Genomic DNA, 26,113 nt, shown 5'->3' on the forward strand with positions numbered 1-26,113 from the left:
GTGATTCTGAGTAGATAGGATTAATTTGTAGATAATAGACAGTAATCTAATACAAAACATAGTGTTTGATGCAGATGTTTGTAGTGGGTTGTAGTAACCCTGTGGGAAAACTCCGATATAAAATATTAAGTTCCATTGGGGATCCTGATAGATCTATCTGGATCGAAAAATACCCAGATAAAAATTGTATTTCAACGTATCAAATTTGAATAAAGTATTTGGAAACCCTGTTTCAAACACACGTCGCTCCAGCCTGTAATATCCTATTGTTGGGCATAGGCCTCTTTCCCCGTGCAGGAGAAGCAGTTGGCGGATATATTCCCTACTTTGAGTAATGATCGCTATCAGGTGTACATGATAACAACCGGGACCGACGGCTTAACGTGCTCTCCGAGGCACGATGGAGAGACCCACAAGGACAGCACAAACACACAGATCACGGCAAACATCTGTATGACCAATACTAATGTTTGTCATGAGCGGGGATCGAACGCTAGCGCAACAGCCACAAACCAGTGCTGTGACCGTTGCGCCAACGCGGCGTTAAATACACAATAGTTTACAATAACTTCCCATCAATCATCGTTTTTTATTTGGAATTTTTAGCAGGGAACCACTACGATACTACCGATAAGGCGGAGCCCATTGATTATTATTTGTCTCTTCCAAGTAGGGATACTTTCTAGCGGCGGGATCGATTTTTCTTGATTCTTTTTTATATATTAGTGATAGTCTCTATCTTAAGGAAAAAAAACTAAGAAAAATACGCAGAAAATTGTAAAAGTGACGATTGTTTCATCCTCGCATATTTGACAATTCGCAAGACAGGACAACGTCTGTCGGGTGTGATAGTGAGTAAATAATAATTTAAATGTTGCTAAATTTGCTAGTCTTAAAGATATACCATAGCTAAATACCTAAATATAAATCTTGAACTTTCGTTTACTTTTCTTTTGGTGTGCTATAAAAAACACAGCATAACCTGATACTAAATTTGAATTAAAATAAAAGAATAAAACTGAAAATGGATTCCAAATATTAAGTTCATTAAAGTGTTAAAATAAATTCACATTACATATAGGTATATACCTATTATATTGTAACAAAATAATTGTATATGCGTAGCAGAGTCAAGAGCTTACTTCATTGTATAGGAAGGGCCATAGTTTGACAAATAATGTTATTCGCTAGGTAACTTGAGTAGTACCAACCTATGGGTACATTGGCTACGAGTACTGGAATAGACCGTCAAAGTACATCGTTGTTGTGCGTTTTCTAAAACGATTTTGTAGTTCTGCTAATTTAAGAATTTAGATTCTCCAAAAATTATCTTTTTAAAAATAGTTTACTTAATATCTACATTTTAATATTTTTACGCTACCAGAATTTTACGACACATGTCTAAATGAAGAATAGATAATATTTTCTCTAAATTAGATACTTATATGAACCCAACCCTCGAGAACATCACTCAAGCTTGTCTCAATAATCATCATTACAGCCTATATAGTCCACTGCTGGACATAGGCCTCCACAAGTTTACGCCAAAAATAACGTGAACTCATGTGTTTTGCCCATAGTCACCACGCTGGGCAGGCGGGTTGGTGACCGCAGGGCTGACTTGTCGCACCGAAGACGCTGCTGCCCGTCTTCGGCCTGTGTATTTCAAAGCCAGCAGTTGGATGGTTATCCCGCCACCGGTCGGCTTTTTAAGTTCCAAGGTGGTAGCGGAACTGTGTTATCCCTCAGTCGCCTCTTACGACACCCACGGGAAGAGAGGGGGTGGCCATATTCTTTAGTACCGTAGCCACACAGTACTGTCTCAATGCTCATTACAAATTATGAAAGCCATTAGCGTTAAAAATTATGTATTATTAGAGTTATTTCGGATTTCTCGTAAAGATTAATTTTTAGAATTATAATATTAAGTTTGATTGGCTACAATATTACTTTAGGTATATTTACGCACGCCGATAACAGACAAGGTAACATTTTAAATTGGTGAGATGATTTATTTTTAAATATTTTCCTGTTCAATATCAGACGTCCATCGTGGTTTCCCCTGTGCTGACGTTTGTGGCTACAGTTTCATTACGAGTCAGAGTGAACTTTTATACCCAGCTATCTTCGTACCGCCATTTATTTATTTATTTATTCTTAATGTACACCAAAATACAGCCATTTTTTTTTTCGTGTAAATAACATTTTTTTTTTTCAAACTATCTATATAAAATTTTCGTGAGACAACGACCATAAAAAAATAATTATCATATTTTGTACGGTTGTTCGAAGGTTATGCACGTAGGCAAATAAATTTCAGCGATTAATTTCTATTGGTATAAATATGTTACTTAGAAAAAATGTTGCTTTCTTATTAAAACAAAAAGAAACTTGGCCAGTTTTATTCGGTTACGATTTCGCGATAAAGGGTATAGTATATAATATAATAAATATAGTCAAGATCTGCTGTAAATCATGCGAACTCAGAACGGAAATGTTCGACAATTGAATGAATTGAATGGATTAGGAACGATAAATACGAACCGTAGTTCAGGAACCAAGACTACTGATTTAAATTTTAAATCGAATATGTTTTTATTAGTACGTCAGTTTTATAAAGAAAACTGTCTAATTTAATGATGATAAGATCGTTACATTTATTAAGTCTTAAATATATTATTTTATTTTATAAAGGTACCCTCTATGTATTATCTGAATCGACTTTTTGCAAAAGGGAAAAGTAACAGATATGTTTCGAGCCACAGATTTGTGGTAACAAGCATAGTAACGTATATAATTATATAATTACCTACTGCTATGTTGGTAGAAGTGTTTAACATCTAAACTATTTTTAAGCTACTACATTTCTAAATGAAATAATTGAAAAAAAAATGGTAATAAAATGAAAAAAGTCAATTACTTAATTGATTTTTAAATAAAATAGGATCATCAAATCTAAAAATATAGAAGCTTGAATAATAAATTAAACTTCACGAGAAAACGAGATGCAAACGGAATTGGACTTTTATAAAAATTACAGCCTAGGTCAGATTTTTTTGTTCTTTATTTTTATTCCTAGTACCGTCTCATTCGCTATGTTTTAATTTTTCTATAAAATGCGAGTGTTATGTAATATAAACTAATACTAAGTATCAATTATTTTATTATTAACTGTAAGAAACATTTCTGAGGTCTATATTAAAACAAATTAATTTATTGTATCACAGAGAAAGTTGCTAAAATTCCTTTTTAACCGACTTAAAAAAGGAGGTTCTCAATTCGTGTTATTTTGACTGTCGTGAACGATTTTAATGATTCTTTTGAATCTAAAGCTAGTGCTTCTGGTGTGATCCAATTTAAAATTGGTTGAAACCTGATGGGTATTTTTGATTTATTTCTAGTAATTCGTGTAGAATTGATTACTTTTTAAACTACCTTGTTAGTGTAAATTGAAGTCGTTTTTTTCCGTTTTCGAACAAACACAATATATCATATTATATGTATTTATTTTACACAAGATATTTCTTACAGTTTAAACCACCCATTTTATTTATAGCATAAAGGCATGTTATTTTACCTACACCACTTTTGAAATAATTACGTACAAATATACTTAAACAGCAGGCTTATCACTGAGCAACGATTTCTTCCAGAAAACCGTTACATTACCAAAAATGTATTGTAACACAGGTATACATATATTGAAACGAAATATCTACTACATAAGGTTGCCTGGAAAAAATTGCTGTTTTAACAATAAGGCTACTAATATACTACTATTTATACATTCATTTTAAAATCTTTCTTACTCTGTACTTTTTACATGCAATAAAGAGTATAACGACCCTAATTGTTGTTGTTAATACTTTAATCGTAGATAAATAAATATTATAATGAAAATATTGACTTATTTCCATTAAAATACCAATTGAAATTGATTTAAAGCTTTTTATTAGTAGAAGAATCGTTGAAAATCAATTTAGTAGTTACTTTCAAATACAAACAAACATATCTTCGTTTTGTATTTTATAAGAAAAAATATAATAAAATAGTCTTACATAACAGTGAAAGTAAAATAAGGTACTTTTCAATAATTCTATCTTAACAAATTTCCGTCTCATTACTCACTACTCCTTACTATATTATTTTTCTTTCCATCATATTGGATTATATTAAACACAATATTCATAATTAGCTTTAACAAGAGAAATCTACTCTTAAACCCTCTGATGTTTAATCAGGTTGTCTTAATTGCATACCAGTGGAAACACGTCTAATTGTTTTTGAAGTTAAATATTTCATGCCTGTGGTACAGAATGATGGAAACGTTTTCAGCGCCCTATCAAAGCTTTGCCGCATCTTAAACCAACTGAGCTAAAACAAATGTCAGAAGCAAATTACTATGTAGATCTTTAAATCTAAGATTTTTGTTTACTGTTATCAAAAACAAATATTACGCAAGCTAAAATGTACTATTATTGATAAAGTCATTCATATCACTTCAGCCTGTAATATCCCACTGCTGGGCATAGGCCTCTTTACCCATGTTGAAGAAGGATCTGAGCCTAATCCATCACGCTGCTCCAATGCGGGTTGGCGGATATAGTTAATACTATGAGTAACGATCGCTATCATGTAAAGATGATAACAACCGGGAGCGACGGCTTAACGTGCGCTCCGAGACACGGTGAGGAGACCCAGAAGGACTGCACAAGCACCCAGAATACGGCAAATTTTCATAATAATGAAGATACTAAGATAATGTTGGACTAAATGAAGTAAAATGTCGATAAGCTATTATTTGTTATTGCAGTGAAGAGTTGATATGATCCAGTGGGTTATAATAATTGTGTTTGCTCGCAAACGAAAAAAAAAACCGACTTCAATTACATCGAAGAGTAATACAACGTAGATCGACGAAAAAATAGTAATACTTTGTTTGTATTCCATATAACGCGACATTATAAAATTGTAGAATTATATAATGTTCTACTGTTATTTCTAAACATTTTGTTAGCGATTGTAGGCAGAAATTTCATAAAAGGCCCGTCGTCGATTCGCGCGAAGCGCTGACATCGCTTATTACGGCGGGTTTTTTAGTTGAAGCGGATTTATATTGAATTACGGTTTATGTCTTTTTTATTAAAAATATGTAATGTTCATGTTTTCACACAGCTCCGATGCACGACTGGAGTTTACTCCTTCAGATCAACTGTCTAAATAGGCACAAAAAGGCTTACTAGTCTAAGAAATATATTATTACTATATCAAATTGTAAATAAATGAATTCAATAACGCTATCTATCGGAACCTAATTGCGTTATTAGAAAACGTCTGAACGCCATCTCTAACAAGGTCATTCGTTCAGTAGATTTTACTGTTCAATTTTTTCATTCCGGGGCCTTAAATGAAAATCGATTCTTAAGAAGAAAACTCCAAAAACAGTCAAGTAAATACGCCATATCAGATATAGCTCAAAAAGTTCGAGTCAAATCTCAATTATATTTAAATGGGACCACATGACAAGCACCACCTATCAATTAAAAAAAGAATCATCGATATCGGTCCACTCAGTAAAATAGTAATGAGGTTAATATAATGTTGGTCGACGTAAAATAGCCAAGTAAATACCCAGTATTAGCGATAACTCAAAAATTAAAAGCTCAAATATATTTATAACGAATAAACTGCTGCTCTCTACTCTAGTGAAATATTGTAATTTGATCGATAGTGAACGAAGTAATTTCGTTAAATTTTGATAGATGGCGTTGTGGCAAAGTATTGAACATGACCACAGTCGTCTTAACATCTTCATGTAAATACGTGTCATCAAAGATTACTCAAAAATTGCTCATTATATCTCAATCATATTTAAAACGGACGACATGACAAGTATTAGCTTTTGATTTATACAAAAAAGATCAAAATCAGTGCACCCAGTAAAAAGATATAACGTATAATACAACGTAGGGTGACGAAAAAACCGTCAAGTAAATACGCAATATTAGATATAACTCACAAATTACTAATCAAATCTCAATTAAATTTGAATGGGACCACGTGACGAATAGTAGCTTTTAATTTATATAAGAAACGTCAAAATCGGTGCACCCAGTAAAAAGTTATGAGGTATAATACAACGTAAGGTGACGAAAATAATGTCAAGTAAATACGCGTTATCAAAGATTAATCAAAAAGTAGTTATCAGATCTCGATAAAATTTATATGTGACCACATGATAAACATCAGCTTTCGATTAAAGTAAAAATTATCAAAATCGATACACCCAGTAAAAAGTTATTGCGGATTTTCAAGAGTTTCCCTCGATTTCTCTGGGATTCCATCATCAGATCCTGGTTTCCTTATCATGGTACCAAACTAGGAATATCCCCTTTCCAACAAAAAAAGAATTATCAAAATCGGTACACCCAGTAGAAAGTTATGTGGTATAATACAACGTAGGTCGACGAAAAAAGCGTCAAGTAAAAACGCATTATTAGATATAATTCGAAAAGTAGTTGTTAGATCTCAAATAAATTTAAATGGGACCAATCGGCACACACCACCTTTCGATTAAAACAAAATTTGTCGAAATCGGTCTACCTGGTCAAAAGTTCTGATGTAACATACATAAAAAAAAAAAAAAAAAAAAAAAAAAAAAAAAAAAATACAGTCGAATTGAGAACCTCCTCCTTTTTTGGAAGTCGGTTAAAAAAAATACGTGAATCTTGTGGAAGTGGTCTTTAGTTCTCAGTCCATGTTAGCTAAGTCTGTCGTTAGGAACAGGAAAATTGGATTTAGTAGCTTGTGGATTTTTTTAGTGGCTTCAGTAGCTTTATACAGTTGTAATACATACAATTAACCACTAGCATGATTTAAAAGAATATTCTAGTAATAAAAGAACAACTAAAATTTATTTTTTCGTTACGTTGGTAACACAACAGAATTAAGAGGTGGTGGTCCAACTTCTGGAAAAATTTGTCAGTTAATATGTTTTTATTTATATTGTTTTAAATTTCCATGGTTGTTAACATTATTTGAATTTGTTTCTTCTCTCTCTCTGAACTCAGTTCTTCCGTGACCATGGCGCATGCAACTGCGCCGAAATATCGGAGCCTCAAATATAAAAAGGTACATGGTGTAAATCCCGAAGAAACGAATTCAAATAATGTTTTTATTTAATTCTTTATTTTCGAAAAAATAAAAAGTTTTTCAATTTCTTGTAAAATTTTGTTCATATACTTTAATTGTATGGTAATTTGGTCAAATTTGACGCGATCTAGAATGGTAAAAAGTAATATATAGATTTGAATTTCATTTGTCGTCGATGAAATAGGAAGAACTTCCTTTTAATGAGAAAAAAAAGAAATGAATCCACCATAGGTGCATCCTGTTCATTGTGTTTGATTAATTAACTGAAAAACAAACTGCACGAAAACATGAAATTCATGAGCAATATCCAAAAAGTCAGAGAAACCGAATGAATATAGAGCTTACTTAGGTTAAAACATAAGCGAAAGTAAATGCTGCAATAAATACTTATTGTCCAATAGCATAGTACATAAAATTAGGATTAAGGAAATCATTCTCCAAAGATTAGCATAGGAATTTGATTCTACTTAAGATGACGATGATGACTTGTAGTTTTATTTTTTATTGACATTTTTTTTGTATAATGTGATGTAGAATATTGTTGTTTTATTTTCTAATAATGCAAACTATAACATTATTTTAGTAACATTTCGTAAAGTGATTATAGTTAACAAAAACAAATTCTCTGTAGTATATACACCAAAAACACTTTCAAGATTTACTACCATCATCAACATCATCATCATTACAGCCTTTACAGTCCACTGCTGGACATAGGCCTCCACAAGTTTACGCCAAAAATAACGTGAACTCATGTGTTTTGCCCATAGTCACCACGCTGGGCAGGCGGGTTGGTGACCGCAGGGCTGGCTTTGTTGCACCGAAGACGCTGCTGCCCGTCTTCGGCCTGTGTATTTCAAAGCCAGCAGTTAGATGGTTATCCCGCCATCGGTCGGCTTCATAAGTTCCAAGGTGGTAGTGGAACTATGTTATCCCTTAGTCGCCTCTTACGATACCCACGGGAAGAGAGGGGGTGGTTATATTCTTTACTAGCGTAGCCACACAAGATTTACTAAAACATATAAATTTATAACAAAATCCACTGAGTACGAATTTTTTGTGAAGGCAACATTTATTGGCCTCGTAAAAAAATTTTGACTTAAAACTGTAAGAACATCAGAATATAATGGCTATACTTTAGAAAAGTAAAATAACTAGGTTATCTGAGAAACAAACGGTAAAAGAATATATACAATTGAAACAATATTAATTTCCATGAAAACTAGTAAACAGAGCTAAAATATTGCTTGTATTTTTCTGTACAAACAAAAGTTATCCTTGTAAATTTTAATTTTTTTTTAACTTTAATAATTTTATAAAAAAACAAACAGACATACAGTACAGATTTTTACCGTATTGTTTTGTTTTAATTTTAATACTTAGTATTAAATCGTACTTAGTAATTTAATTTAATGCATCAATCAATCTCATATCTAACATTACAGGTAAGCCAAAGCGTTCGTTAGTTTTTCACATATTGAAACTATATATTTTATTCATCACATCACTTCAGCCTACCGCAGTTCATTGCTGGACATTCGCCTAACCAAGTTTCATAATCAGCACACTGGGCAGGCGGGTTGGTGACCGCAGGGCAGGGCTTCTTCGCAGAACATATAATAATAATAATAATGTAGGTAAACATCTTAACTTTGCCGTATTAATACATACTATTGGTCACCCAGAGGACGAAATTCTACCATAATTAAAAATTTGAATTAAGGAAAAGCAAAAAATAATGAAAATAAAGAAACCTTTTTTTTAAATTTTCAATTTGACTACAGACTGACAATCAACAAAAGAGTATAAATTGCGTTTTTGTGTCATACATGGTATATGGTAGTGTGTGTAATATTTTTTTATCCATTTAATATATTTTTATGCATGGTTAAAAAGAAAAATATTAGCATTCTGCACTCCTTCTCACTCCTCATCACTCCGTCCCCGCAATTTTCGTAAAAAGGGGTGATTATTGATTATTTATTGAACACCAGAAAAAAGATTAAATCAAAATTACAAAATCAAGAAAAAATACAAAAGGTGGCTATTGTTGTCAGTCACAGTTCTACTTTGGGTTCGATTCTGGCTTATTTGCATACATTAATATGCAAAATGTAACGTCGGCTGGGTCACATTATGAACATTGAAGTTGGGATTGGCTATCAACAATAGTGAACAGTTTCATGTTATAACTACGTTACTTAGATATACTTTTAATTTATTTTGTCACATTTTTTAACAATTAGATACATTATACATAATCATATTATTAACAATATTTGCTTTATTCATTTATATTTAATTTAGGACTGTTATATAATAATCTCAGTGTGTAATTGTAACCGATTGTCTATATTTACATAGAATATATAGCTCGTCTAATATATTATTGTATTAGAATTGTTTCAAATTTTTTGATTTAGAATCTAGTTAATTATGTAATTTTATAGTCCAAATTCTATAATATTTTGATGAAATAATTTATCTTCAGAATAAAATTTATTTTTGTAATGTATGTGTAAGAATGGTGTAGCTAAACACTCCAGCTTTTCATATTAAAATAAAAAATATTAATATAAATACAGACATCAATATCTCATAACTGTTCTAATATCATCTTCATACTAAATCCTTCAGTTACTTTGCATCCTTCAAGATTCTAATGCAAATGTTCAATGTCATGGAACAAGGGGGATTTATGAGCAAGAACGCGTCGGGACACAGCGTTTTCACTTAATTAATACCTGAGAAATATATTAGGGTCTTAAGTAAAATACGTGTGTGACTAACGAGCGAAAATTCATTAATTCGCTTGACATATGTTTCTTTTGTGGATTTTCATTCTATTACGCCATTTATAAGATTTCTGTTTGTGTCTGATATTAACGTACAAACTTTCTAGAAGAAATATGTGGCTCGGCTCGGATAATAATTAGATCATTATGTCTCAAGTTCATTACAAAATTGTTGTACATCGAACCATTTCAAGTTTTGTTTTTCAATCTAGGTACTAAAATTGATAGATTGAATACCTCTTGTTCTCGTAACTTATCTCAGGTACCACCTAGCTTTCTGTTGTTATACTTTTCTGGTCTTATTATACTGATGTTTTCATCTTACACCAGTATTTTTATTTAGATATTTATATTAAATAAAAAAGTGAAATTAAACTACATGAACACTTGTGTACAATTGTACATGAGTCGATCTTATCGTTACATAGTGACAAAGACAGTAATTTTTCTAGTTGATTTTCAGTATACGAGAATTAATAAAGCTATTGAGCCCAACTTACTTTTACCGCCGTTTTTTTTTAATTAGTGTAAAATAATAGCTGAACATTTGTCCTTATCTTATGTAGTATATTTGTTTTTACATTACAACTTTACTATTTCACATTCTATACTTCTATAGCATCTCTTATTTTTCCCTTGTCTGTGTTACTTTTTATTTCTATTATATGCGATACTTAAGGGTTGGTCATTTTAAAAAGACATCAAATAAAGAAGGAGACTAACAATTCAAATGCGTTTTTTTTATGTGTATCTTTTTTAATCAAAATATGGACCTTGTCATGTAGTCTCATTTAGATTTCATTGAGATCCGACGTGAACTTTTTGAGTTATTCCTAACTATCGACAGGCCCTGGCTTCGCACGGATGCAATGCTAAAACTAAATATAAAAAAATATATAATATACATATAATATGTGCGCAACAACCTCTAAAACTATCAGTGTTCCTCGACTACATTATGAATGTATTATACATATAAACCTTCCTCTAGAATCACTCTAATTACTAAAGAAAACCGCATCAAAATCCCTTCCGTAGTTTCAAAGATCTAAGCATACAGACAGCGGGAAGCGACTCTATTTATACTATGTAGTGATAATGCATATTTTATTGACGTTTTGACTCCTACTCTTTGGTGTAAAATGAAGTCGGTTTTTTATCTTTTTGCAAATAAACACAATATTTAATCCGTTTACTATTCATATATGAATATCTACTCCTAACTAGAAATATTACCGGTTTCCGAAAAGTTTCCTATAGACATTAATGTTACTTGTAACGTTCTTGAATTTTACTGTAAAATAGAAAGTCGAAACAAAAATGTATATTCCAGTCAAAAGACTGAAACAAAATTAACACGCAAACATTGTTGTCAATGACGATCAGTGCTACAACGTTCGTTACTTTTAAACCTAGCCAAAATAAAGTCTAGATTCTAGACAAATGGTTCAGTCTAACGACATATCGTGACAGACGCCAGATGTTACCTTAGCACTTGAAATAATGTTTTATTTATGAGAAGAATGAACTCTACAGTTGCAGCTTCGTAAATTCTAGATTTAGGTACTCCAGGTTTTATGCTTTTAACACATTTTAATACTAATAATAATAATACTTTATTTCATACTAATTTTAAGTCCATATTGGGTTAGTAAAACAAAACAAAATTAAAAAATCAATAAATAAAAATAAACAAAGTAAAAATAAAATCGAAAATGAAAAAATTCTAAGATGGTGTTAGTAGACAAAAACATCCCACCAAAAACATTTTCATGTAAAATGTTGCCAAGACGAGATCATATGGCTCGCACTGTCAAAAAGTTATCAGATCTCATGTAGAGCCAAGCTTCTAACTCTACACGCCCTAACTCTACAAGCCCTAACTTCACAAACTCTACACCTTAGTCAAAATATGTGGCTTGGCCGTTTCGTTACTACCGGCTGCCGATGTTGTTGATGACGACTGCTGGTGAGGTGGACTACTGCTGCTGGCTATGCTGCCCCCTGCCTCTTCATTTTGGCCCCGTCGCGGGATATATATATATATATATATATATATATATATATATATATATATATATATATATATATATATATATATATTCTCTTTTTATTTTTATTTGTATTATATATCAATTATTATTCTTCTTTTTATTTTTTCTTTAATAGAACTATTGTACAACAGAAAAGTAATAAACAGTGAATAAATTTTTCACCTCACGTGGCGGTAGCGAAACGGCCAAGCCACATATTTTGACTAAAGTGTAGAGTTTGTGAAGTTAGGGCTTGTAGAGTTAGGGCGTGTAGAGTTAGAAGCTTGGCTCTACATGAGATCTGATAACTTTTTGACAGTGCGAGCCATATGATCTCGTCTTGGCAACATTTTACATGAAAATGTTTTTGGTGGGATTTCACTTCTTTTTGTAAGTTGCTTATGACAATATTTTGGTATTTTGTTCATTTTTTCTTTCTTTGTTTTGGGGTGTATTTCTTGCAAATCAGAGGTGCCTTTTTTCATAGATCACTCTCTATCTTTGCCTTTTTTCTTTGTTGGTTTACTGTTTATAATAAGCGATAGATCAAGGCGATACTTGGCTTTTAGGCGATTATATTCGTCTATAGCTGCCTGTTGTACTTTAATACTACTAAAGTCAATATTTATCTAATAACCGATTTTTATTTTTTATGTATTTTATTATTATTATTTATAACAATGAGCAACAAGAAGTCCTTATATCAATTTTCAGACCTCTAGCATCAAAATTTGCGGAAGTCTCATACAAACTTCCATCCCCTAGTTTAAGGGGTTGGGGGGTAAAAGTTTCAACCACCAAATTTCAGCTTTCTGGGACTTCAGCAAGTACTCTAAGAATTTTGATGATCATCAGTGAGTGACGAAATCGGGGTTTTTTAGATATCAATAAAATCTAAAGTATAAGAGCTATGCAATTGAAACTTTATATAGTTAATAAGTCCACTATTGACATCATATACCGAGAATTTTGTTTATCTAGTATAATCCGAACCCAAGTTATGAGGGTTCAAAAAAACGACGAAGCGCTTCGAGAAAAGATAGGTAGTGCTTTTCGTTTTTTTTTTTTTGGCTCGTCTTGGCGGGGGCACTACCGAGCCCCCAGATAAAGAACAGTAATAACACTAAATTGACCGCAAATGACGAATACGGACAATACTCTCAATAAAAGTAATATGTGTATAATAAAACCGAACAAACAAGAAACGTAAGAAAACTGCAAAGTAGACGAAAACTTAATAGTTTATACATATAATTATAGAATAAAGTTAAATAACACGAAATCCACAGCAATAAATATATCAGAAAATTACTTTGCTGTCTTGAAAAAAAAACCACTATAAGAGAACTTAATAACTATGTCAAACGAAGAAATACAAATATAGAAAACACCAACTGGTTTATCTCCTTAAATACACTGACTCTATATTATCTTTCATAAATCACCAAATATTCACACCAAAAACTATTGTAATTAAGCTTTCACTCTAAATCAATAAATAAATTTTTAAGATGAAATGTCAAAAATATTTGTCGATTTTTATTTTTTATGTATTTTTTATTATTATTATTTATAACAAGAAGTAACAAGGAGTCCCTATATCAATTTTCAGACTTCTACCATCAAAATTTGCGGAAGTCTCATACAAACTTCCATCCCCTATTTTAAGAGGTTAGGGGGTAAAAGTTCCAAGTTTTAGAATTTTTTTGTTGTTTGTGTACTAATACTAGCTTGCATACCAAATTTTAGCTTTCTGGGACTTCAGGAAGTACTCTATGAATTTTGATGATCATCAGTGAGTGACGAAATCGGGGTTTTTTAGATATCAATAAAATCTAAAGTATAAGAGCTATGCAATTGAAACTTTATATGTTTAATAAGTCCGCTATTGACATCATATCCCCAGAATTTTGTTTATCTGGTATAATCCAAACCCAAGTTATGAGGGTTCAAAAAAACGACGAAGCACTTCGAGAAAAGATAGGTAGTGCTTTTCGTTTTTTTTTTTTTTTTTTTGTTTCGTCTTGGCGGGGGCACTACCGTGCCCCCAGATAAAATTAAGAAAATCAAAATAAAATAACATGAACTTATGAACTAGGTAACTAAAGCTAAATTTCCTAAAAAAGGCTAAGTAGGTACACACACGCTTGTTACATTTGCTTATTTGTGTGTGCACCATTCCAGCTCCTCCAGAGTTTTAGAGATTTTAACTGGCACAAAATACTCAATCATCATCAAATTTCTCAACATTTTATTTTTATTTATTTTTCAATAACGTGATAGATTAAAATAACAAAGCCTAAAATATCCAACGTTTGCTAAAGTTCTGTTAAAATAACTATCGAAATCTCCATCAAATTTTTCATGATCGTAGATTATAAATATTGTTCAATCTCTACTACATAGTTTCGATGTGTCACTTTTTTAATCACTTTTAATTATATTCATTACAGCCTATACAGTCCACTGCTGGACATAGGCCTCCACAAGTTTACGCCAAAAATAACGTGAACTCATGTGTTTTGCCCATAGTCACCACGCTGGGCAGGCGGGTTGGTGACCGCAGTACTGGCTTTGTCGCACCGAAGACGCTGCTGCCCGTCTTCGGCCTGTGTATTTCAAAGCCAGCAGTTGGATGGTTATCCCGCCATCGGTCGGCTTCTTAAGTTCCAAGATGGTTGTGGAACCTTGTTATCCCTTAGTCGCCTCTTACGACACCCACGGGAAGAGAGGGGGTGGCTAAATTCTTTAGTGCCGTAGCCACACATTAATTATTTATTTTAGTAGATAATATTAATACATTAATTATTTAATTTAGTAAATAGATAGAACGATATTTTAGTAATTTAATTATATACTACTAAAATATCGTTCCTCAGAAATCAACAAAACTCTTATATATTTCGCCAGACTTCTCTCTATCGCAGTCCCCATACGCCCACCAAAACCCGCCAAAGGTCATGCCAAACGTCACGGTTTTCCGCAATTCTGATCCAACCTCCACCAGCGATCTTACACAGATTGTCGGCGGGCATTCCACACTACATTTGTCAACAACGTCCTCCACTTTTAGCGGACACGTCTGCTTCAGCAGCTATCTGTTCTGCAAGTTGCGACGCATGTGACCAGCCCACTTCTACTTCAACTTGCTGATTCTACCGGCTATGTTAGTTTTTATTAATTTAATTTATTTCCAATTATCACAAATTTCTGTAGTTGAATTCGTAAATACATTTTAAGTAAACAAAAAATAATTTACATATTAGTCGTAGGTATATATATCCTAATAGGATGATTCGTCAGACGCCCTTGGAGGTAGTAAAAAATTTAATTACAATTTTGTTTATTGTATACTAAGTCTCTTCTTCACTGTTTACATAATTTAAATATTTATCTAGGCTTAATTATATTTTTCTCATTTTTATTTACAGAAGTTGTATCTCAATAGACTTGTTCTGTTTTACTTGCTATTAATAAACATTTTTATATTTACTTTCAAATCAAGTAATACAGGACTCATTTCTGTTGGGAACAGTTTAACTAAATAATTATGATTAACTGGAACTTTGTGTGTGTGTGTTCAACAAAGCAAGAGTTTATACTAATGCCTCTACAAATGTCAGAAGATGATTGTTTATTATTGTATGTTAATTGTTAATTTAAGATTATTTTTAGACAAAAAACCTGATAATGAATTTATTTTACAAATTACTAGTCAAGCACATTAGTATAATATGTTAATGATAAATGAATAGCATTACTAAGGACATTAAAATTATTAAGAAATTAAAATTTATGATTATAGTTTTAATTTCATACGCAATCTTATATATAAAAATGAATCGCAAAATGTGTTGCTAAGCGCAAAACTCGAGAACGGTTGGACCGATTTCGCTAATTATTTTTTTAAAATGTTCCTTGAAGTACGAGGATGGTTCTTACGGAGAGAAAAATTCTAAAAAAAAAAAAAATTTAAATTTCCTGAAAAAGTCTAAAAACAACACTTTTCTATACTCCCATACAAAAGATTTGTGATAATACTTAAAAGTCACTGTTAGGCGATACGAAGTTCGCCGGGTCAGCTAGTATTCTTAATAAAAATATGTAAAATGAAAAAAAAACTGACTTCAATTCTATTTGACAAGTACCTACTACAACGTATTCGAAATTATAACGAAATCGTAACTTCCATTCCTCCATTTTTTGAAGTGGTTAAAAACATCGTGTTAAGTCACATTCTTGTTTAATATGTATTACGACATAGAAATGTATATATGTATATATACGTATGTGACAACACCTAAGCACTTTCTTGACAAGGCGGTCGTTGCTCTCACTGTATTTAGTATGCCTCGCGCCTAATACTTTCACACGAGTTAACAGTTTGTCGCGAATCATATTAATTTGTATTATATAGATTTCGTTTTCGGGTGCTCGTGTTTTAAATGAATACAAATTCAATTCAGTTTATTTCAGCCTATTGCAGTCCACTGCTGGATATAGGTCTCAACATCCCGGTTTTCCGCAATCCTCATCCAGCCTACACCGGCAATCTTACGTAGATCGTCGGTCCAACGGGCCGGAGGACATCCCAAACTGCGTTTGCTAAGACGCGGTCTCCACTCAAGGACACATCTGCTCCAACGGCCATCGGTCCTGCGACACAGGTGACCAGCCCACTGCCACTTCAACTTGCTAATTCCGTGGGCTATGTCGGTTACTTTCTACAAATGACAACAAGATATTATAAATATTACAGTAACGAATCTCTGGTGTAACTGTAGCGCTATTTGCACAGTGATCACAGCTGTTGTGCTCGGTCGCGGTTTCGATCCCCGCTCGTAATCTGTTTGAATGTAAATGTGCTTTTGTGTTTGTATTGTATGTGTCTTCAGACATCCTACTCATTTGAGTTTTAGTATTTAAAGTCATATAAAACAAGCATCTGTTATATTATATACAATAGCAGTATATAAATATGTTTAGATTTTTAAGAAAATTAATAAATCTTAAAATTATTCTTAATTTATTTTAAGTTTTATTATTACATTGCTATCCGCACGCCAGATAAGATTTCCCACTGGTAAAATCTGTAAAACAAACAAAATTACAAACTTCGATACGAACTCACTCCCCATTGAACCCTTTGTTAAATCCGCAATAAACAGCGAAAATTTAATAAACTTTATCCTACAGCTTCTAAGATTAGCAAGTTAAACACACATACAAACTCATTGGCTTTGTAATATTAATATAGACTTGTGAAATAGTGTGGCCTAGTAGGTATAATATATTAAAGAAGCCCCGGCCAGCATAAATGTTAGAAAAGGTAAATATATTTATCAATATAATTAGTCTCAGCCTCGCCCGTAAACAATTACTTTGTGCTTAAACCTTCATATTATAAAAGATCCTCTCTTATCCTTTTCTTTAATAGAAGAAGAGTCCCTTTTTCGTACTAGCTGGCTTTTTTCGTAAGGCTTCCAATGGCTGTTATCATATTCGTAAAACATAATTCTTTAAACAAAAATTCTCAATTAAGCAAGGTTACACAACTAATTAGCTATCAAAATGTCTTTGTTTACTATTAAATTGTTTACTTATATCTATACAAATTCACATCTACTGACATTCTGATAAATTTAATTGAAATAGCAAACTATTTAGGAAGAACACAGAAGGAAATATCCTAATCAAAAGCAGCCTATAGGCTACGTTAACAGCTTACCATCAGGTGAGCCGTACGCCTGTTTGAATCCTAGTTGTACATATCTCTTTTGAGTGATCTGCAAGTCTCAACTTAAGCATGTTATTATTGTGCAGTGGAACTATGTGCAATTTTGGATCAAGCACACAATTAGACAAACAGAGATATACACAAAAATTCTAGCCTTATCGTTAAACATATCGTGCGTGTACATGTGTTCTATAATAATAGCTTTTGTTGAGTTTTGTTTATTAAACATAAGTAACTAGCTAGCAAAATTATTTTTGACATAAACTGTTCGTCTATAAGAATTTCTTATTTACAGACATCGGTTGGTAACAATTATAAAAATAAAAATGGAAAGTTATTACAGATAAAATTATTTTCTATTCTATTTATATTCCAGATCGCTATTCTATACAGCAAAAGTTCATTACGAATACAGTCAAATTTTGTAAAATTTAATAAAAATGAAAATTAATATATTTTAATTTCATGGAAATGCTACGTCATACTTGCCCGATAAAGAATTACTCTGTCACAAGTATCCCGAGGTACAGTGAGAAGAAAACCCACAAGGATATAACCCGAGGCAGAAACTAATATAAAATATTTAAAAAATAATCAAAGGCTTTAAAGCTGCTTAGCTGTTTAACACGCCCAGAGATTTACCAGCTGGTAGACTTATGTTTTATAATTTTAAGGTCGCTTTTTGTTGTTGTCTTTCGACAGTTAAACACTAAAATACAATAATGAGTACATTTCTGTATAAACTCTTGTTCAAAACCTGGAGCATCTAGACTAGGGAAGTACTTGAGTCTTACAGAAGATCATAGCGTAATAATACTGCTCTGTAAGTAGTATTCTATTTCTGTGGTGAGTAAAGTTGCCAAAGGTCTTGGGTATGCGCTGCAGTGAAAACAGGGATAGAGTCGGTAACGCGCTTGTGATGCTCTTTGGGTTGCAGGGATACATTTGTTATGGTATCTTTTACTATTAGGTGGACAATACACTTGTTTTCACTACAATGCCTCAAAAAATATAGGAATATGCCCATTTTATACTAAAAGCCATTACATTCGTTACAAATTATATTTTTTTTTTATTATTTATATTTATAAAGTTTAACATTTACAATGAACTTATAAAGTTTTTAGAGTGCATGTTCTTGTTTAAACGTTGAGGAAAATAGTTTTCGTCTACGTTTTAACTCTAAAGAATTCGGTCTGCGGTTCGACATTTGAAAATAATTCTGCCCACGAAACCTTTGTTAGCTTCGTAATACCGAGTTTCGTAACGTCAAAAATTCTTTTTATTTTTTTAAGGTATTTAAAAAATTTCGGATTACATATTTTACCTATGTAGTTGCCTATTTAGATGCACATAAGCAAAAATATACAGGTGCTGAGCATCAGACGCTAGTCCACAAGCCCAAAAGATGGTGTTTGAGAGTGGAAAATAAGTTAGGCAACTCATAATGTAATCATTGACAATAGACATATAGTAAGCATTGTTACAACGGAGACGGAAAAAAAACAAAGTTCTTAAATAAAATTCTTTGGCTCCTATCTGCATCATGTATATATATATATATATATATATATATATATATATATATATATATATATTAACTGAGGTAAGGCACAGCAGGAATTTCCTGCTCAAAATATGGAGCAGCCCGACTGGGATAGTACCTCGACCTTACAGAAGATCACAGCAAAATAATACTGTTTTCAAGCAGTATTGTGTTCCTGTTGGTGAGTAAGGTGACCAGAGCTCCTGAGGGGATTGGGGATTGGGTCGGGAACGCGCTTGCGATGCTTCTGGTGTTGCAGGCGTCTATAAGCTACGGTAATCGCTTACCATCAGGTGAGCCGTACGCTTGTTTGCCGACCTAGTGACATAAAAAAAAATTATAGTGTAAAAAAAAAGGTAATTTCATAAATTTTCTTATTTTGTCTTTCGCCTCGTATCCCGTACCTGTATAAACATAAAAACCGCTAATGACAGTGTGTTCGTATCGTATTTAGAGTTGTCAAAAGCCTCGACTAAGCCCAACCATTTTATTTTAATTAATAACTTCACCATACAGAGGACCTACAAAGGGTTGGGTTGTTATAAGGCCACTAGATGTAATTAATTTCTAGTTTCAATGTTAATTTGCTCTATCGGGATGACATCCTGTGGCTTTTAGACTCACGGACAAACTACAAACAATAGTAAAATGGTAATATAATTGCATGTTTTCTTGTTATTCGCTTCATAAACACCGTAGGTATATAATTTTTGATTAAAACTAACTTAAAAAATTACACAGTAGCGTAAAAGTTATGTACTTAAGTATTTAAGATAATCTATTACTCACCAGAGATCATAGTTTTAATATGATATGTCAGCAATAATTGCACAGTTGCTGCTATCGCTCTACTAATGCAAGTGACTTTATAAACAACTAGGTGTACCCCGCAGCTTATCCCACGTTAATTTAAGAAAAAAAATAACCACTACAATATTATATAGTCTATAGCCTTTCTCGATAAATGGGCTATCTAACACTGAAATAATTTTTCAAATCCGACCAGTGCTTCCTGAGGTTAGAGCGTTCAAGCAAACAAACTCTAACAGCTTTATAATATTAGTAAAAATTTGGCTTGACAAGAGACGAAATTGCAATAACCGTAAATGCTTGCAACGCGATAATTATAACCTTATAACTACTATCATTAATTATTTCATATTATTGTGAGCAATGTTTTCAGCTTCTACAAAAGTATTACAAGTACTGTTTTAATATGATTTACTTTTTCTTTTTATTATGTTACTTCAAATATATTACAATATAATTGTCAGACAGTGACTACCATAAGCCAACCAAACCAAAGTCAGTTCTTCATCAATTTATTAAAGTATTGAGTATTAAAACGTATAATTATGTCAACAGCTCTGGTGTAGAGTGGTACGCGTAGATGCCTAAACACCGGCGATCGTGATTTCAATTCTCACTTGGGATAAATATTTGTATTTGTATAAATATTAGTTTTCATACTGTGTGGCTACGGTACTAAAGAATATAGCCACCCCCTCTTTTCCCGTTGGTGGCGTAAGAGGCGACTAAGGGATAACAAGTTTCCACTACCACCTTGGAACTTAAAAAGCCGACCAGTGTCGGGATAACCATCCAACTGCTGGCTTTGAAATACACAGGCCGAAGACGGGCAGCAGCGTCTTCGGTGCGACAAAGCCAGCCCTGCGATCACCAACCCGCCAGTCCAGCGTGATGACTGGGCAACACACATGGGTTCACGTTATTTTTGGCGTAAACTTGTGGAGGCCTATGTCCAGCAGTGGACTGTATAGGCTGTAATGATGATGATGATGATAGTTTTCATTTTGGGTGTCTGTCCTTGTGGGTCTCTCCAACGTGCTTAGAAAGCACGCTAAGCTGTCGGTCCCGGTTATCATATACACCAAATAGCGATCGTTACTGACACTAGAGAATATATCTGCTACCCTGTAGTGAAGCAGCGTAGTGGAGCAAGCTCCGACCCTTCTCCTTCATGGAGAAAGGGCTATATACCCTAGCAGTGTAATGGTATATGTTGAATCAGTCAATCAACTATATTATACTGACATTAAATATATACTCCAGTACAGTACACATTTCTATAGAATATTTTCCGATTATTACTAATGATTTCAATGATTTATACCAATTTAATGAAACATTTGTAGTATATATTGTGTAACAGTGTGTAGTGTGTAAGCAATGGTCTTGGTGTTCTGACTACGTTTCAAAACATCGGGCTGTGTAATTTGCTATTATTTGTGTTTAAACAGTCAATAGTTATTTGAAATTTGATTAAATTTTGTACCTCTTTCTATTTCGTCCTTGTATATTAATATGAAAGAATAAGTAAATAAAAGTGTGTGTGTCAGCTCCGACGAACGACTGGAGTTTACTCCTTCAGATCAACTGTCTAAATAGACAAAAGAAAGTAGTACTTACTAGTCTAAGAAAAAGACTAATGCCATATCAAATGGTAAATAAATGAACAAATCAAAACCTTATTGGGCTCCAATAGATGGCGTTACGATAAACTTAACGAGGTCGTTCGTTCAGTAGATTTTATTCCTCATATTTTTTTTATTACCTGGGCGCTCGGGCTTTTTGAAAATCCATTCTTAAGGAGTAAACTCCAAAAAATATACAGATACAAAATCGAATAATAAATGGAATAATAATAATACATGGCATTTAAATAATAATATTCATATAAACATTCCACTGCTAAGAATTCAACCACTCTGCACATTGACACTCTGCACTCCTTCTCTATAGAAACTATAAGTGTGCGAAATTTCATACTCCACCGTCCTCGCGATTTTCGTAAAAAGGGGTACAAAGTTTTTGGTTCACGTATTATAATATATAGGTTGTCATAACAGGTACACGATTATGGTCGTCTGTAAAATGTACGTAATTACCGTTACTATTATTATAAATGCGAAAGCTTAAAATGGATGTAGGTATGTTTTGTATTCGATTACATCATGGCTCAATAGATTACAATTTCAAAACAGAGCAGCAAGAAAGTAGCAGAAAAGTAGCTACTTTTATCCCCTGAAATGTACGATACATGTGGGATATACTTTTGTTTTTTATAAATATTTAATTTGTTTTTCAGAAAAATATCTCAGGTTAAATGATACGCACAGCTTTTTTTAAAAGTAGGTATTAGTAAATTGATTTTTAAAATATATGAGTTCTTATCAGTAGAGTATTCATTGTTATATACTTTTTTTTTTAAATCAGACATCCCCTGTACTGACAACGACGTCTTCTTTTATATAAGCATGATACATAAAGACCATATCTTAAACATAACGAAAATTATATCTTTTATGTCTTCTTTGCCCCTTGTGTCATCTTAATACACCTGTAAATTTTATTTGTGATGTATGTAATTATACCTATTTTATTTCTTTTTGATTTATTAAATAATTAAAAACAGCAATTATTGTATTTTTACATGTTGATATAACTATTTAAATTGAATATTGAATTCTAGTTATGTTTGATTATTAATATTCTCTTGACTTATCTTTGACTTTGTTTATATAAATTTGATTAATGATCTTATAAACTGAATTTTATTGTTAAAAGTAGGATTTTTACTTTTTACTTTAAAAATTTTATGTGATGTAATCTTAATTATACTTGCATCATGACATTAATATATGGTGGAATGTTGTGCACTCCGTAATGGGATACATATTAGATAATAATGTAATAATGATTCATATATAATGTTTTGTATGTATTCTGTGGATGTACCTATAAAATAAATAAATAAATAAATATCTATAAAATTATAAAGACTGTATAAATATCAAATTAACAAATTTTATTAATAATTTAAGCGTTATTGTAAAATAAATTGTTTAGCGCCTTTTATTACTAAAATGCAAAACTGCATATTTTCCATATTGCATTTAAATTCCAGTTAGAGTGTTGTATAAAATGTATATAAATATTAGTCTGGGGCCCCCTGTTGACCTAACTACAGAACTAATATCGAACTACTCGCATACAGTGGCCAATTATTTACTATTAGGAGAAAAGTAGAGGGTATTAATATCATACTTAGATCATTCTTCATAGGCAAAACGATCTCACTTCCAGGCTATAACTACAACCTGCTAAATAAAGGAACTCTTTTTAGGAATTAATCATCATCTGCAATGAAGCAATGTAGCAGATTAAGCTCGAAACCTTCTTCTATATGTTCTATACAAAGTAGAAGTGATAGAGGAGATCCTTAGTCAGTAGTACATATACTTAATGTTTCTTTTATTTCATTTTAATATAAATAGGTACCTGTAAAAGTTATTATGATTGTCATACGGACGTGAGTGATTTTACATACCTTAATTTATATAATTCTCTCTGACTCATTTCTGTAATAAGTAAAAAAGTAAATCGATAAACCGTTAGGTTTTTTTTTTTTTTTTTTTAATTTTAATTATCGTTTATAAAAGTAGTTATACACGAAATATTAAAAAAAAAATAGCAACAAAAAACCACTAAGGTTTCAAACTATATGAATAGATTGCTTCTCTTGCATCCAAATTTCTTAATTCGACTTAAAACACATTGCAGCGCAACTGTAATATTGTATGAAGTTCGCCAGCTAGCATAAAGCTACTCGTACTAATGCCACGGTAATGCACCTTCTTTCGTACAGTGGAATTTTCCACGCGATATTTTCCATCTAAACCGTCTACGTCGACCTTATTAAATTTTCTCGCCAAATACAATCTGGAATCTCTCTAGAATAGTGATGCCTAATGTCCCGTTTTTATGAGGATCGTACTAGCTAATGCATTTTATTTTCCTTTGTCTGTTTTAATGTACGTACATAATGTATCTTACACATAACATGTGTTTAACGTATTATAATGTTATTTCGTTTTAGTTGTGTTTATTTATATCGAAGCGATGATACTAAAACCTATTTTAACAGTCAAGGAAATTTTATTCAATAAAAAGATTCAACACAAATTGTAGTACGTATATGTCATTATGCTTGGGGTCTCTCTCAAGGACAGGATTAGAAATCAGACTATCCGCGAGAGAACGAAAGTAACCGACATAGCCCACAGAATTAGCAAGTTGAAGTGGCAGTGGACTGGTCATCTGTGTCGCAGGACCGATGGCCGTTGGAGTAGACGGGTCCTAGACTGGAGACCGCGTCTTGGCAAACGCAGTGTGGGAGGTCCTCCGGCCCGTTGGACCGACGATCAACGTAAGATTGCCGGTGTAGGCTGGATGAGGATTGCGGAAGACCGGGATGTGGGGCGCGAACTTGGAGAGGCCTATGTCCAGCAGTGGACTGCGATAGGCTGAAGTGTGTGTGTGATATGTCATTATCTCGTTTAGTAGTTTCATAAGTCTTCTAATTTCGTAATTATTCCCACCTAATTTCGATTTTAAAACCAATAAAATGTAATCATCGTTAAGTTTTAAATCGTAGTAAGAATAAAACCATATTATAAGGATCATTATCGTAGATTAAAAAAATCTGTATTTAGAATTACTTTTCATTATTTCGATCGATGCATCGATAGCTCATTAAAATTTTAACTTAAATGATTTTTTTATGCGTTTTACTTTCACTCATGATGACTAACTCGGTCACGCCCCATTTATTTTTAACAGACTTCAAAAAAAGGAGGAGACTTTATTTTCTCAACAATCCTTTTTTTTAGATGGTTTGCGGGACAATAATACACCTAGTCCTGTCATTATTTTTCAATTTCTCAAAACCATGCACTCATGTTACGTTACTCATGTACTATTACGTTGCGATAAGCAATGCACCCCAGTTTTAGTGTACCAAATATTTTTAACTTGCTAAAATAAAGGTTTTTTTATACATTTGTTAAGTGTGAATCAGCTTATGGTGCGTAATTGGGGTTTGTGTTTTAACTTCATATAGACGAATCTGGTGTATAAAAATGATTAAAGCACTTTTAAAACCTTATTTCGGTTATTTTCAGTTCTGTCACACGATTCATTAAGTCACGTCTGTAGTACGGTAAATCACGCGTGTATCCAGTCCATTTGTCAGCTGTAAAGGAGTTAGCAATGAGGCTCGACGAAAGGCAATTGATCACGGCATTGTTAATGCACTGGGCAGTTTTGTGCTCTTAACCATAACGATTTCTATTAAGATGTCTAAAGTGGCTTTAGCTTCGGCATATTTATTATATATTGTGTTTCTAATAACATTCGATTTGAAAAACTATTCTTTTTATCGTACCCCCTGCCTTATACTGCGAATACTTAAGCTTTTACCCGCCATATTGTATACGTCGAATTTGACCTTGTGTAAATATACCGTCACATAACGTCTTGGAAATGTCGAACACGGCATCAGTTGTTTTACATAAATAAGAAGGGTTAGATATTTGCGTTTGACGATAATACACGTCTCAAAATTTCTTTCAAAATACGCAGGTTAGTAAGGTTTAAGGCAGGTTTTTTAAGCATGTATACGAAAATATGTAGGTAGTTGTAACCAAAAATTGGAATCAAAACTAGGTAGAAAACGGACACTTATCACCAATCAAATTTCAGCTGAAGTTAAATCAAGCGCCGTTATTTTCATTAGCACCATTAGCGTAAATATTTATTGACAACTTTTGCCTTATTCGTTGCTTTATCGATTAAAAGTTTTCATATTATTTCTATACCTGTTGTATATAGTCTACTGGGCTAATTTCGGACAAATAGACAATACTACTAAGTATATAATTGTTGTTATGTTTTAGATAATTACAGTGAAGTATGAACAGCTAAAAGTAACCCAGATGGTACCCCGGTAATTAGTAATATCATTTTCTATACTGTACTGTAACAGTTT

Source organism: Melitaea cinxia, chromosome 20 (assembly GCF_905220565.1).
Source record: "Melitaea cinxia chromosome 20, ilMelCinx1.1, whole genome shotgun sequence".
NCBI classification, from domain to species: Eukaryota; Metazoa; Arthropoda; class Insecta; order Lepidoptera; family Nymphalidae; genus Melitaea; species Melitaea cinxia.